This window comes from Bidens hawaiensis, unplaced genomic scaffold (assembly GCF_021521415.1).
Source record: "Bidens hawaiensis isolate Kalapana, Puna unplaced genomic scaffold, B.hawaiensis_p1.1 tig00020765_1, whole genome shotgun sequence".
NCBI lineage: Eukaryota > Viridiplantae > Streptophyta > Magnoliopsida > Asterales > Asteraceae > Bidens > Bidens hawaiensis.
The window spans coordinates 174304-189696 of NW_027493190.1; the positions used below are offsets into that span (position 1 = coordinate 174304).

General features: G+C 38.0%; 1 pseudogene across 1 annotated transcript; it reads right to left on the reverse strand.

Moving 5' to 3' along the window:
* Window positions 1–12332: 12332 nt before the first annotated feature.
* LOC143561642 (CASP-like protein 4A1) lies at window positions 12333–15138 on the reverse strand (annotated as a pseudogene). Its single transcript, XR_013140346.1, has 3 exons — window positions 14624–15138; window positions 14426–14564; window positions 12333–12739 (listed from the first exon to the last, which is right to left on the reverse strand). The product of XR_013140346.1 is annotated as a CASP-like protein 4A1 (transcript).
* Between the last annotated feature and the right edge of the window lie 255 nt (window positions 15139–15393).

Genomic DNA, 15393 nt, shown 5'->3' on the forward strand with positions numbered 1-15393 from the left:
CTTTTGAATTTACTAAAAGCTTCAGACTTTTCTTTGATGAAATACACCCAAACCAACCTAGTGTAGTCATCAATGAAAAGTATATAATAATTACTACCACCCATACTGGTTCCCTACATGGCACCACATATGTCAGAATGGACTAACTCAAGAGGCTTAATTGCCCTCCATGACTTAAAAGGGAAACTTTCTTTGGTCTTCTTACCAACTACACAACCTTCACATTTGTCAGCACGTTGTATAGTTGGTAATCCCATGATCATGTGCTTATCATGCATCAATTTAAGACTTTGGAAATGATAATGACCATACCTTTGTGCCACAACATAGATCGGTCATCAATGGGTGATTTTTCGACTTCACTAGTTGTCTTTCCTTTTCCATCAGAAGCATCAGCAACATTCAATAGGAACATGTTGTTGTTCTGAAGCGGAACATGCATAAGGATCAACCCAGAAGACTTGCTCTTTATAGTACATTTACCATCATCAAAGAGCAAGGAATAGCCTTTCCTCATCAATTGGCCTACACTTAACAAGTTGTAGCCTAATTGAGAAGCAAAATACACATCATCAAGTAATCTCGATGATCCATTTGGTGTAGTGATCTTCACAGTTCCTTTGCCTTCTATAGCTAATGCTTTCTTATCTCCAAGTCTAATTGAGATGTTAAATTTATCATCCAGGGTTGTAAAGCTTTCCTTACATCAAGTCATGTGATTAGATGCTCCAGAATCAAGGAACCATAAATGAGAAGAAGTGATATTACCAGCACTATCAGCCATCAATGACATCTGATCTCCAATCAACGCCATAAATAGCCTTTGTTCCCCTTCTTCATGAGAATCTTCATAGTTGGCAGCCAAATTAGAAGTTGGTTGTTCATCTAAGAACCAACACTCTTTATCACATGACCCAATTTGTTACAATTGGTGCATCGTGGGATCTTGTTTCCGTCACCTTGATTCCTCCCCCTTACTCTACCTCTAGAAGAAGATCTACCTCTTCCCCTAGAGGTTGAGGAATTTCTTAATGACCTATTCCTATCTTGCATAGCCTGAAGGGCTTGCTCATCTCCTGTATTTTGTGACTTCTTAGGACTGATTCTACTATTCATCATCTCTTCTTGTGATTGCAAACACCCCATTAGTTTAACTAGAGTGAGTTTGGAGAGATCATAACCAACCTCTATGAAGGGTACTGTTGGATTTAATGGTCGGTTCAGGTCAAGTCAACGCGGACCGACCCGAATATGACCCTGTATAAGTTACACCGAGGGTAACGAATATTAAACCTACTTAATTGTTAACTGGGCCGACACAACAAATTAAAAGAATAGGATGGTGGACAAGGCTTTAGGATGGTGATTGGGCTGAAAGCCCATTGGGTTTTATTTGGATAATACCTTGAATCACCTTATTATATATAATATAAGATATTATATTAAAAGGTAAGCTAATACCCTAAACCCTAATCACCATCATCTTTACATAGCAGCAGCCGCCGCCGCCTCCGGCGCCGTATTCCGGCGGCTTGTTTTTCCGGCGAGTCGTTTTTTCGGCCACCGCCATTAATGATCACCAGTGCTCCAGTTTCGTTGTTACAACTGCTGTTGTTAGTTGTCTTTGCCAATTGCTGCTATTGTTATCACCAGCCGCCGCCTCTCACCGGAGCCGCTGCCACGCGCTGACGTCCATCACCGGCGCAGCTTTCCTCTGGCCACCACAGCCGTTTGTCGGCTTCTGCTGCTGTTTGTCACTAATGACCACCGCCGATACCGCCATAAACTGCCGCCATCGCCGAATCTGTAGTCGGTTTTGATTGTGTCACCATCTAGCGTTTTTCGTTAAGCTCACGGTGTCTCTTCCCGGTTTCGATAACCGAGGTATATATAACTAAACTAGATCTATGGTTGTGTTTTATTTATTCGTGCTCGTATTGTTGTAACCAGATCCGGGTTCGGGTTTCGGTTTTTGGTTCATTTTACTCAGTAATGTCCGCTGCGTTTTTCGGTTCGTTTTGATATATTGATATGATTAATAACTACTTAAACAAACATAATATGTTAAAACGGGTTAAAATAGTTTGACCGTTTTCGTTCCGAACCACCGTTGAAACCCAACAGTGGTATCAGATCCGCGGTTACAACGTACGAGTCGATACCGGTTCGCTTAAACCGGATCTACATCACAAACTTTAAATCGTTTAAAGTTTTTGATCTAGATTTATTTTCGGGTGATTTTAGATTTGGTCAAAGTTTTGTTTATTTTATTTGACCAAGTCAAAACGACCCGAAATTTATTTATTTTGAATATTTAAATCCGGCCCCGACCTATGTTTGTTTGGTAGTTGAGTTTGTTATTTGGCCATATGGATGGTTCAAAATTGTAATCGGTAGTTATTTTATTTTTTTGGTTTTCTTTTGGCCATTTGGATGGTTCAAATTTGTAATAGGGCAAATTATGCTAGTATTATAAATTTGTAATAAAGAAGACGCGAAGATCACCGAGGACGAGCTCAAAGGATTTCTTGGAGTTAGTGGGAGTTCAGACAAATGACGGGATGCACGAAGAAGTCCATCCTTGTGGTTGTTTTGTGTTGTGAACCTCTTGACCCGATCGGTCTCCCTAATTGGCTCTAGCGAGACCGATCACCTTTTGGCCATAAGGATTTACATATTATTATTTTATTGTGGTTGCTTGGATTGTTTATAATAGGGTTGTAATATCACCGACCTAATACCAAATAAATTTGAAAATACACATTTTATTAACCGATTATGTTTTGCAAATTAAAAGCGTTTTGATTTTCAATACTAATAACTTAATAGTTTATCTATTAACTTAAAATTGGTTAGTCGTATCGCGACAAACTTAGTTTTTAATAGGTTATTTAAAATTAAGTGTCCTGAGAGATGAAAGGGTTCACCAATTTGTCCTGATAATAAATACAGTAAAATTGGACTTTTACTCTATTTGGTAATTATAAAATTAATCCCAATTTAAAACCAATAGTTTATGCCAATCCTACTACAAGTCACACTTGAGTCATACTACGAAATTTCAAGTGTTTGGAGCTACAGCACCGCACTTGTTTTCTAGCCTATCACATCAAGGTGAAAGCGTTTCGTTGACACATCCGGCCCTTTCACACGTCACTGTACTAGGACAACTATTACTTTACTCTCCTGTTGCATGCTACAGCTGTCTGGAGACTTAAAGTGGGCAAAGATGAGGCTAAACGTATCTATTCAGACAATCGTTATCTCAATAGGCCTCATAACCAAGAGTTGTGCTCTATTCACAATTGGCAATCGTTGTCAGTCTACCTAACCACTTATTAATGTTGTGTGCTACAGCTACCTTTAATAACTGGAAGCCAGATTCTCTTGCTCCTATTTTATTAATGTTATTGGGTCATTAATAATAGGACAACAACGTCGAAAATACTAATTAAATTTACTTTTGCTTTATTAATCAGATGTCGTCAAACGAATACTCACCCTACGCCCTTAAGTATATCCTTGAGAAGGATAAACTGAACGATACCAACTTCATCGAATGGCACCGCAACTTGAGACTTGTTCTCACCATGGAAAAGCGCCTGTATGTTCTCGATGGACATGTTCCAACCGAGCCTGAAAACAAAACAGCCGCTGCTCAAAAAGTCCTTGAGAAGCATCAAGATGACTCGGCTGATGTCTCCTGCATTATGCTAGCCACCATGACTTCTGAGCTTGCTAAAGGCTTAGAAGACTTTGGTGCCTATGAGATGCTTGAGCAACTCAAGGACATGTTCCAGAAACAAGCCCGTCAAGAACGATTCGACACCATGAAACAGCTCATTAGCTGCAAGATGGCAGAAGGGTCTCCCGTCAGTGCGCATGTTAAAGATGAAGGGGCACATCGATCAGCTCAAGAAGCTTGATTATCCCCTGCCTGATGAGATGGCAGCGGATTTCATTCTCAACTCTCTCCCCAGCTCTTACGACCAATTCGTAATAAATTTCAACATAAACGGCTGGGTGAAGACAGTGCCGGAGCTTTACAACATGCTCAAGACGCCTGAGATGAACATTCCTTCTAGGACCAATCAAGTCCTGATGATCCGATCTGCTGGTGTCAAGAAGCCTAATCACAAGTACCAAGGTTATAAGGGTAAAGGCAAGAAGAATGTTACCATTGCTGCCCCTCGTGCCACCAATGCTAACAAAGGGGTTCCAAAGATACCGCCGCCGCCCCATGAGGAGCGCCAGTGCTACCGATGCAACCAAATGGGACACTGGATGCGCAATTGTCCCGAATATCTTGCTGAGATCAAGATGAAGAGAGCCAATGGTGAAGGCTCTTCTCGAGGTATTTCCATATACGTTATTGAACTTTTCACTGCCTCTAGCAACACATGGGTATTTGATGCAGGATGTGGTTTCCACATCGTTAATGTCTTGCAGGAGCTTGAGAAGTGGAGGAAACTGAATAAAGGCAGCATGGAACTCATTGTTGGAGATGAGAATAGAGTACCAGTTCTGGCAACTGGAGTTTTTAATTTTACTTGTCCATCTGGCCTAGTTTTTCATTTGAATAATTGTTTGTATGCTACTGGTTTGACCAGAAACATCGTTTCAGTTTAGTTATTGTTTGAACAAGGTTTTAAGTACGTTTTTAATGGCATGGATATTTCTGCTTACTTGAATGATATCTTTTACTTTGAGGCTAAACCTCGAAATGGTATTCATAAGATTGATGTTCAAACTAATAATAACGTATATAATCTTTCAAAACGTATTAGATCTGGCATCAATGATACATTTCTATGGCATTGCCGACTTGGCCACATAAGCAAGGCAAGAGTTAAAAGACTCCAATCCGAAGGGATTCTTGAATCCACAGGACCAGATTCCTTTGACAACTGTGAGTCTTGCTTAGCTGGCAAACTCGCCAAAGACTCCTTCACTCATAAAAGTGAACGAGAAAGAGATCTGTTAGGACTCATACATACTGATGTATATGGACATTTCAGAACCATGTCTAGAAACCATGAAAGATACTTTGTTTCTTTTATCGACGATTACAGTCGATATGCTTATGTGTATCTTATGAAACACAAGCATGAAACTTTTGAAAAAGTTCAAAGAGTTTCAAAACGAAGTGGAAAAACCAACTTGGTATAACCATTAAGATACTTCGATCAGATCGAGGTGGAGAGTATCTCAGCTCAGAGTTCATTACTCATCTAAAAGAGGGTGGAATTGTTTCACTGCTCACTCCACCTAGCACACCCCAACATAATGGCGTGAGCGAGAGGAGGAATCGAACTTTGCTAAACATGGTTCGATCGATGATGTGTAGAACTAACTTGCCTCACTCCCTTTGGAGTTTCACCCTTATGACCGCCTCCCGCATTCATCAAATACTACAACCAAAGCGGTTATTACTTCTTTCATCCTGATACAAATATGATTTCTATCAAGAGGAAAGACCACTTCCTCGGGAAAGAATTTCTCGATCGAGGAACTGGAGATTACATTGTCGATCTTGAAGAAATTCAAGAACCACAAACAACCGCTGAGGAAGTTGTAGCGTCTGATTAACAAGTTGTTGTTGCTGATACGTCAAACATGAACACGAGCGTTCGCAGAAGTAGTAGGACTCCCGCACCAAATCCTAGATACCTATGGCATCTGGATGGTCCAGAAGTCTTATTATTCTTATTAGTAGCCATGTCTAGCGACGAAACTACTAACTACAAATATGCAATCTTAGATCCGGAATCTGAGAAACGGCGTGAAGCCATGAACGTCGAGATGCAATCTATTCATGGCAATCAAGTCTGGAACTTGATTAAGCTACCCCCCGAAGGTCGGGCAATAGGGAGCAAGTGGATTTTAAGCAAGCATCTAGAAGCTGGAATCTTCACTTTGATGAGAAAATCAAAGAGTTTGGTTTTATCAAAAATGAAGATGAGCCTTGTGTTTACAAAAAGGCTAGTGGGAGCACTATATCATTCCTCATCTTGTATGTGGATGATATACTGATAATTGGAAACAACATTCCTATGCTTAAGGAAGTTAAGCACTGATTGGAATCTTGTTTTGCAATGAAATATCTTGGAGAAGCCGCATATATTCTGGGAATAAAGATCTATAGAGATAGATCTAAGCGGATTCTAGGGCTAAGTCAGTGTACATACATAAGCAAAGTCATGACACACTTCTCAATGGACAACTTCAAGATAGGAGATGTTCCATTGCTAAAGGAACCGTTTTTAGCAAATCGCAATCTCTGGCAACGGATATTGAGACAAATCACATGCAAGCAATTCCATATGCTTCAGCGATTGGCTTTGTCATGTACGCTATATTATACATTTGACCTGACGTCTCGTATGCATGTTTAGAGGAGTGGAAGAGGAGCTCACTGTAAGGTATTACACTGACGATAACTTCCAGAATGACCGGGATGTTTCTCGCTCATAATCTGCTTGGATGAAGAAATTCATAGCCAACCTCGATCTGGTTCCAAGTTTAGGAAAAGGATCGACGTAATATGTGATATCACATGTGCTATTGCTCAAGCCAAAGAGCCCAATTATCATCACATGGCCAAGCACATTTTTAGTTCCACTATGTACGAGAAATACTGGAGCGAGGTGACATCATAATGAGCAAAGTAGACACATATCAAAAACTAGCTGACTCGTTCGCTAGGCCGATGACTCAGGACAAGCATGATCAGCATAGAGATGCTATCGGGCTTAGACTTGCTAGTGATTTATTTTGATTTAGTATTTGGATGTATGAACATTCAAACAGTTGTACTTTTCAGTTCACCTTTTGATTTAATGGTTAAATGCAAACGTTGAATGATACAATTTTGTTTCTTTTATTACGTTTAATCCATGAATATTATATTCGAAATTATTCGTAGTCGGTCAGAGTCGTGGGAATGATTCAGAATTAAGACTATTTTGACTTTGGACTCAAGGAGTTGACTTCCAAACTCACAGACCTCATTATGAATGACGTTGGATGTAACTCGCATCAAATCATCTTCATGGATCTTGATCATAAGATGTTTTGATAATAGTATGCTCATTTAGTATCCTTAGACCTGAGATACATATTGGAACTTTCGTTTACCGAGGAATATTCTTTAATCATGTTAACCGTTGTTGCGTAACTGCCAGTCATAAAGGCATTGATTGGGAATATTCTAAAGTTCAGTGGGAGTTGTATGTAGTCAAGATGGGATTCTGTACTCTTACATGAAATGTAACATTTAGACGTCTTGGTGCCCTCGTTGATTCAAACTGGTAAAGTGTGAGGCCTCACCCAAACTTACTATGTGTTTGATTGGACCACTTTGACTCTATATCGAGAACTACAATAATTGAACACTATATGAGATTGATTTGATCCATGTCTCATCGTTCAATTGATGTCTTATACAGAAAGGATAGATAACAACGATTACTATAAATTCATTATCTTGCAATAAGGTATTCCAAGATATTTTGGTTATAGATTTAAAAATGTCATATTTGGTTGGGGACAGCTATGTGTAGCTAGAACGCCTCTAACTGTTAAGCGTTGTGATACTTGACCCAAATCCGTCCAAGTGGGAGACTGTTGGATTTAATGGTCGGTCCGGGTCAATTCAAAGCGGACCGACCCGAATATGACCCGGTATGAGTTACACCGAGGGTAACGAATATTAAACCTACTTAATCGTTAACTGGGCCGACACAACAAATTAAAAGAATAGGATGGTGATTGGGCTCAAAGCCCATTGGGTTTTATTTGGATAATACCCTAAATCACCTTATTATATATAATATGAGATATTATATTAAAAGGTAAGCTAATACCCTAAACCCTAATCACCATCATCTTTACATAGCAGCCGCCTCCGGCGCCGTATTTCGATCACCAGAGCTCCAGTTCCCTTGCTGCGGCTGCTGTTGTTAGTTGTCTTTGCTGATTGTTGCTATTGTTATTACCAACCGTCGCCTCTCACCGGAGACGCTGCCACCCGCTGCCGTCCATCGTCGGCGCAGCTTTCCTCCGGCCACCACAACCGCTTGTCGGCTTCTGCTGCTGCTGTTTGTCACTGCTGACCACCGCCACTGCCGCCATAAACTGCCGCCATCGCCGGATCTGTAATCGGTTTTGATTGTGTCACCATCTAGCGATTTTCGTTAAGCTTTCGATGTCTCTTTCCGGTTTCGATAACCGAGGTATATATAACTAAACTAGATCTATAGTTGTGTTTTATTTATTCGTGCTCGTATTGTTGTAAACGGATCCGGGTTCGGGTTTCGGTTTTTGGTTCGTTTTACTCATTAATGTCCGCTGCGTTTTTCGGTTCGTTTTGATATATTAATATGATTAATAATTACTTAAACGAACATAATATGTTAAAATGGGTTAAAATAGTTTGACCGTTTTTGTTCTGAACCACCGTTGAAATCCAACATGTACTACATAATCAAACTTAGGAGTTAAACTGCGTAATACCTTCTCCACAACAGTTTGGTCAGATATTTCTTCACCATAGGCCTGTTTTTGACTTACAAGGGCCATGACCCGTCCAAAGTAATCACCAACAGCCTCGCTTTCCTTCATAGCAAGGTTTTCAAATTCTCTTCTAAGACCCTGAGTTTGATAGCTTTCACTTGAGTATCTCCTTGAAATTCCAGTTTGAGTATTTTCCATGTTTCTTTTGCACCGGAGGCGGCAGCTATGCGTGAAAAAAGTTGATCATGAAAAGCCTGTTGAATGATGGCCATCGCATGAGCATCTTTCTTCTAGGAATTCTTTAGTTTTCATGCATTTTTTTCTGCTTCATTAACACCTTCAATGACCAGATCCCATAAGTCTCGTGATTTGAGAATGGTCTTCATGCGAACGCTCCAATACTCCTGCCATCCCCTTTAAACATGGGGATAGGAGTTGGAGCTATGGGAAACGTACTGGTTTGTTCTGCCATGAATTAGAGGCTGAGGAATTAGGGTTTCTTTACGAAGAAAGGAATTAGGGTTAGAGGATTGAGCCCAGATCAGATTGGCTCTGATGCCACTTTGATGGTTTTAACAAAGTGATAATAACAAGAAATCAAAAGGAATTGCTCTGTGATAATTATTGAATGATAAAGTAATGATTACAAGAGAATCATAAGGCTCATTAAATAGAGCTAATTCCAAACGTACATATGCAGAAAAATAGGATAAATAAACAAACTAAGTTAGCCGTTTGATGACCAACAACTTATTAAGATAAAATAGATAAAGCATGTGCTGAAATATAAGCTTGAATTATTTTTTATCTATATAACTTACATATGCATTGCTCCTCGATATGAAAAGACGAGAAGAATTCACGTACGATTGTTAAATAGGAAGGGTTACTTTGTAAATAACATAATGGATAAACATAAACGATGCTCTCTTGTTAAGTTTGGTGTTGTGCATGTCTTTACAAGAAGTGTAGGGGTTGAAGTGTCATATTCTGTTCCAGAGGGTCTATCTTGGAAATCAGCGTCGGATACTTGCAACGACTTTTGGTAGAGACGATTAATTCATTTTGTTTATTAGGGTTTCTGGCTCATCTCTTTTGTATTCGCTAATCCGGTTTATTATGTTTTTATATCTTTGTTATTAGATCATATCAACTGATTGTGTTTGTATTCTGAAGAACTCATACATTTGTGAGTTGTGGTTTGGTGGGAAATTTTTGTGTTTGGGCGTTTGGCTTAAAATCTAAAAAAGGTTGTCATTGTTTTGTCGCTATATAGCTATGTTTTGGAGTATTGTTGAGATTTTGTTCAATGTATTAGAGCCATATGCTCTGGATTCATGATCTTCCGCTGTTCTTGTCGATTGAAGATGATTTCTAGGGATAGTTCATCGGTGCAATTTTACTCTCCATATGATAACGTACAGCATATCACATTGATGTATGTATATGTATGGTGCGCGATAATTATTCAAATAGTATTGTACTTCGAATATATATAACACTAGGTCAGTTACCCGTGTAGCACACGGGCTTAATTAAATTTATATAATAATAACATAATGTCAAATACATTATATTAAGTTTCATTGCAAAACAAAACTAATGTGGAAATTATGTTCTTTGAAATTAATCATTTTATCTAAAGGTGTAAAATTTTTCTTTTTAAAAATAGAAGTGTGAGTTCCGGTAATACTTCCGGATATGATTTCTGCTTCAATAACGCGGTTATCATATTGTATTTTCACATGTATTTTTAGTTTCATTGCATACACCATTTAAGCATCATCTTTTAGGACTACCCTATGACTTTGACAACCTTAGTTTTGAGGTCATTCAAAACATCAAAAAACTATTTTTTTTTTGTAATGTATCATTTTATGTCTGATAGATATCATCTGAATAATGGTAATATTTTTCATCTCCCAAAAACATGGATAACAAAAATTTGTTAATTTCTTGAACCACCTCATTTTTTGGTGCAAGTAAAACTCATTCACTAAAGAAATCTATATTTTTGAAATCTTTAATTAAAAGTGTGTTAATGTCTAACATTTATATTCCTAAGGTAAGAAGTTGTTTTATCCTCCTAAAAAACCAAAATATGTAGTCTAATGGTTATATATTTTTGTTGATTTTAAGATGATGAACTTAATATAAATGATGAGTTGATTAAATAGTCAATTATAAAAATAAGTTGTAAATGTCTCTTTTTTTAAACCAACCCGTGGACCGAAACTCATTATAATTATTAATTGTTTTCACCTGAACCATGTTAGATACTTTAACCAGTAAAAAAACCCACTCATTTAAATTGACATAAACACTGATAATGCATCAATAATGAATTTGTCTTTTAATGGTTTGAAAGGAAAAAAAAACTTGTAATTTAGTAAATATCATATATATTTAATTAGTTGAAGTTTATTGAAATTTAAATTTTAAATTAATCTTGTCTCTTCATCCAATAATATCATTTCTTATAATACCTCAATATTAATTAACTAATATAATATATTTAAAACCTTAGTTTTTGGAATCATTATTCAAAATCAACGTGAAAATTAGTTAATTATAAAAACCTAATTAATAACTAAGACAATATATTTATATAAAGCAAAACAAAATATTTATGCTGGTATTAATTTTTTAAATCAGCAAAAAATTATTAATAAGAGAAATTGAAATATTAAAGAAAAAAGAATGTATTTAATATGAGAGAGAGGAGAGAAAATTGTGTAATGATCACCATGATGATGATATGTGGCATTAAGAAACTTTTATTTATTATATATTATAGATACAGATACTAAAAAACATGAGTATAAGATAATGTACAGGATAAAATTCCATGTAACCTATAGCCTCGTGTGTTAAATCCTAAAAGCTTATAGGCAAAGTAGCACATACATGCTATGAAGAAGTATATCATTTCTCATAGCTACAGCTTTAAATGTGTTCTAAGATGCTTATTGTCTTATATATAACCTTGCTCATTTTCTATGAATTTCACCAACTTTAAGTATTTTCTCTTTCGTTTTAACTTCGATCAAAGATCATTGGAACCAAAAGCACAAGCTCGCTCTCATTAGGCACTCATAAGTATACGTATACATGTTAGTGTCTGTAGTCAATTATTACAGCCGTGGGGTAATAAAACCCAATCTTCTATATCCTCATATATCTAACCATATATCAAAAGGCTTGTAGTCTAACAGTATCAAGGTCATTGAAAATTTATTCTCCCCGAGTATTTGAAAGGTAGACAAGGTGCAAATTAAGGAGTAAGTTATTTATGAAAATGCGTTTACACATAGTGGTTACTCAGTACTCAATAGGCAAAGTGTAAATTAAAAAGTTTAGAGGGTGCCTTGAGTTAGTCATACCACAAAAATCTGACTATATAGAAAACATGATATGCAACTAGAATTCGCATAACAGACGTTCTAAAATACAAAAATTCTATTTATAAACCACAAAAAGAAAAATACCCTGTTGATCCACCCGTCCTGCCCCATTTTATCTCGCACCAAAATTACATCTTGAATCAACCGGTCCATATTGCCACCCAACCGAAAAATGACATGCGTATATATATATATACAGGACATAACTCCACTCACAATGTAAACCAACACTACTGCACGATTGCCTGAAGGGTCATCATACATTGGCACATAAAGCTTTCACTTTGCTAAAAAGTAACCACAAACTTCCTCTAGGTTACCCTGGATGAATAGTTACCAAAATCCACCCTTCGGTGTGAGAATATGACTGCAACGGGTCATACGATCTAGTCTATCAGTAAATGCAAGTTGAGCTAACATAAAGCTTATTTAGATTTAACAACCAATAAGTCTAGGGTACGGTCCAAGCTCAACTAGTAAAATTTACATCATCACACTATTATAAGCATGTTTTGTACCATACAATATCTATATACAAGAATCAAAAACATAGTGTTTGCATAGACGACTGACTTTACACCTTCTGTATGATTATCTCACAAAATTTAGCAAATAATTATCAAAAATCAAGAGGAGGTTGCGGTGTATAGTGAATAACCAGAAATCACAGAGCTGAAGGCAAAGGCAACAAAAGCCGCAAAACCCAAACCAACCGATGCAGTAGCCAGCTCCGGGAACTTGTCTGCACCCCAGTTTGCTTTCCATTCATCCACTCTGGTGGCTGCGCATGATCCCGATGATATCAGCAGGTATGACAGCATCTGAAGTTTACCAATATTCAGTAACAATTGAAAAACAACAAACGTTACCTAATAAGACCCACACATATCAGGTCTGTGGAAGGTGAGATAATTTCTTATGACCCAAGAGATATAGAGGGTGCACCCACTGGGGCGCCACTAACACCCAGCTCTTTTTACTTTAGATATAAGTAGGGGCGTGCATGAAATCGAAATAACCAACGGTTTGATTTTATATTTTCGTAGAACAGAACTTTTAGTTCGGTTTTGGTTTTGTATGTAACTAAAACAGAATAACCGAACCAAACCATATTCATGGATATTTCTTTACATTTTGAAGTATAAGTAATTTTAAAAAGTTTAAAAACAGTGTAACCCAAGTATTATACCCTAAATGCATAATAATCAACTAATATTATAGACCCTAGTCGCATTTTATTCTCTTTGATTTGAGTATGATATTGCTATAGTTTTTTTAGTTTTAAAACGTTAACATGTTACGCGCTTACGATTTGGAACCGAGTAACAGGTCGAGTCGGGCGAGCTCAGGTCATTCGTAGAAGTACAGTAGGGTCGGAATGAGTCAATACAAAAAAAATTGTTAATTTGGTTCGGGTTCAAGTAGAAAGGGGCCAGGTCAGAACGATGTCGAGTCAGAACAGGTTTGGGGCCAAAACGGATTGGTTTAAAAAAATGATGTATTTCAGATTGATGTATATTTAATGTTTGCCTTTTGATTTTCGTTACAAGTTACGCAGATACTGTTGTTTAAATATACTGGGGCCGATAAATACGTGTCCAGTCCCACGTAGCACCCTACACTGTTAATCGCCATGAATTACACGCGTGGTGTTGGTTAAGCATGTTCCAATGTCGGTAACGTGCATTCCCGCCGGGTTACGCGTGTTCAGTATTTGATAACACGCAACTGGCTTTGCACGAGTTACGCGGTCCAATTTTAGGCTACGTGTGCACTGTCACCAGGTGATGTAGGTACCGATACGAACTATGCGTTCACTGTGGAGTTGCGCGCGCCCCCGCTGCATCGTGCGGGCACCCAGCTAGTATAACAAAATATGTGAATATCAATATAAATAAGAGAAATACACTTTTAAATAATAAATTATTCTAAAAATTGCTAATCATTAATTAAAAAAAATTATATTTGTTTTTTAATATTATAAAATATACGAATTGTGTTTTATTTTTTAAGTCAAAATCAGCTCAAGTTCACAAATAGATGTGATTTTGGCTGAGGTTGACCACTTTCGATCGATCCTTAGTAACTAGGTGGAGTTAAAAGAAACTCCCCTCGGTGACATACCTTGTAGCGAGTACCCGGCCTCATAAACCTATTTTTACAACATTGATTTTGGGCCAATATTTTTTTCAGCCCAAAAAATTCAAGCCCAAATGGCGAAACCGAATTAACGAACCCAAGCCGAAAACCAAAAAATACGAACCCATGCCAAGATCCCAAGCTAAAAAACAAACCGAAACTGAATTGTTTTCAAAAACTCAAAAATCGAAAAACTGTTTCCTAGTTTGGTTTGAGCTCAAAACCGACCCAAACCAACCCATGCACAACTCTAATATAAGCGCAACACAAAGTGAATCCATGAAAAACATAATAAACTACAGTAACAAGTAATCAAGGAGTACTAAAACTAGCTATCCTAATAATTATTTCATAAATTTAGAACTCACCTGATCCATGGCGAAATCCAAGTAGTATAGAAGCGGGTGTCGGCTGGCGGAACGATTCCCGGTGGCCAACTGATACACCAAGTCACACACTTGTAGCACGGCGTACGCAAATCCAACCACATTGACTCCCATAGAGTACCTGTAACCCCACCATTAAAAAAACTAAAAACCAATTAACATAATTAAACAAAAACTCACCGGAACTCTTTATAACGGTTGTACGAATCCATAGCCCATCCTTGACGCTTATCAGTAGCCATCACCGACAACGAAACCAAACAGAATATTACTTCGAATATTCTAAACCCCAGCGCTATCTTCTTTAACGACCCTTGTTTATCCGATCTCCGGCGCCGGCGGTTGGCTGCCGGACGAATCCGTCAATTGGGGCGTGTTCGGATTTCTTAACCGGCGGTGTTTCGTCACGGACGTACCGGTTCAGGTTGACCATCGGCACCGGCGTCGGGGAGGTTATACGGTCTGGTGGTAATTCCGGCAAGGGATCTAACGGCGGAGATCCGTGTGGTGTTTGTGGGTGTGGGTGTGGTTGTGGTTGTGGGTCTGGTTCTGATTCGGGTCTTTCCGGTGAGAATCCGTGGCTGAGAGATGAAAGAGATGACACGGATGAGGCCGGAGAGTATTCCGGTGCCGATGAGTCAACGGCAGTTTGGTGTTTGGGTTTTGATTCTTGTTCCATTAAAGGAGAATCTGGAAACCAGTTTGGTTCAAGCGATGGGTTTAGAAGGAAGAAGAAGAAGACTGATTGGATTGGTGGTTCAAGTGAAGGGTAAAGGTGAATAAGATGTACAAGTTTAGAATTTTGGGTGTTTTAAGTGAGGACAAAGTACCACGTGTTTGTGTGCTTAAAGGTGTCTTAAGTTATTTAATTTTCTTGCTTTTAGCATTAATGTATTCTAATTAAGTTGGATATTTTTAGGTAATCTTTTCTACTTTTAGTATATTGTATT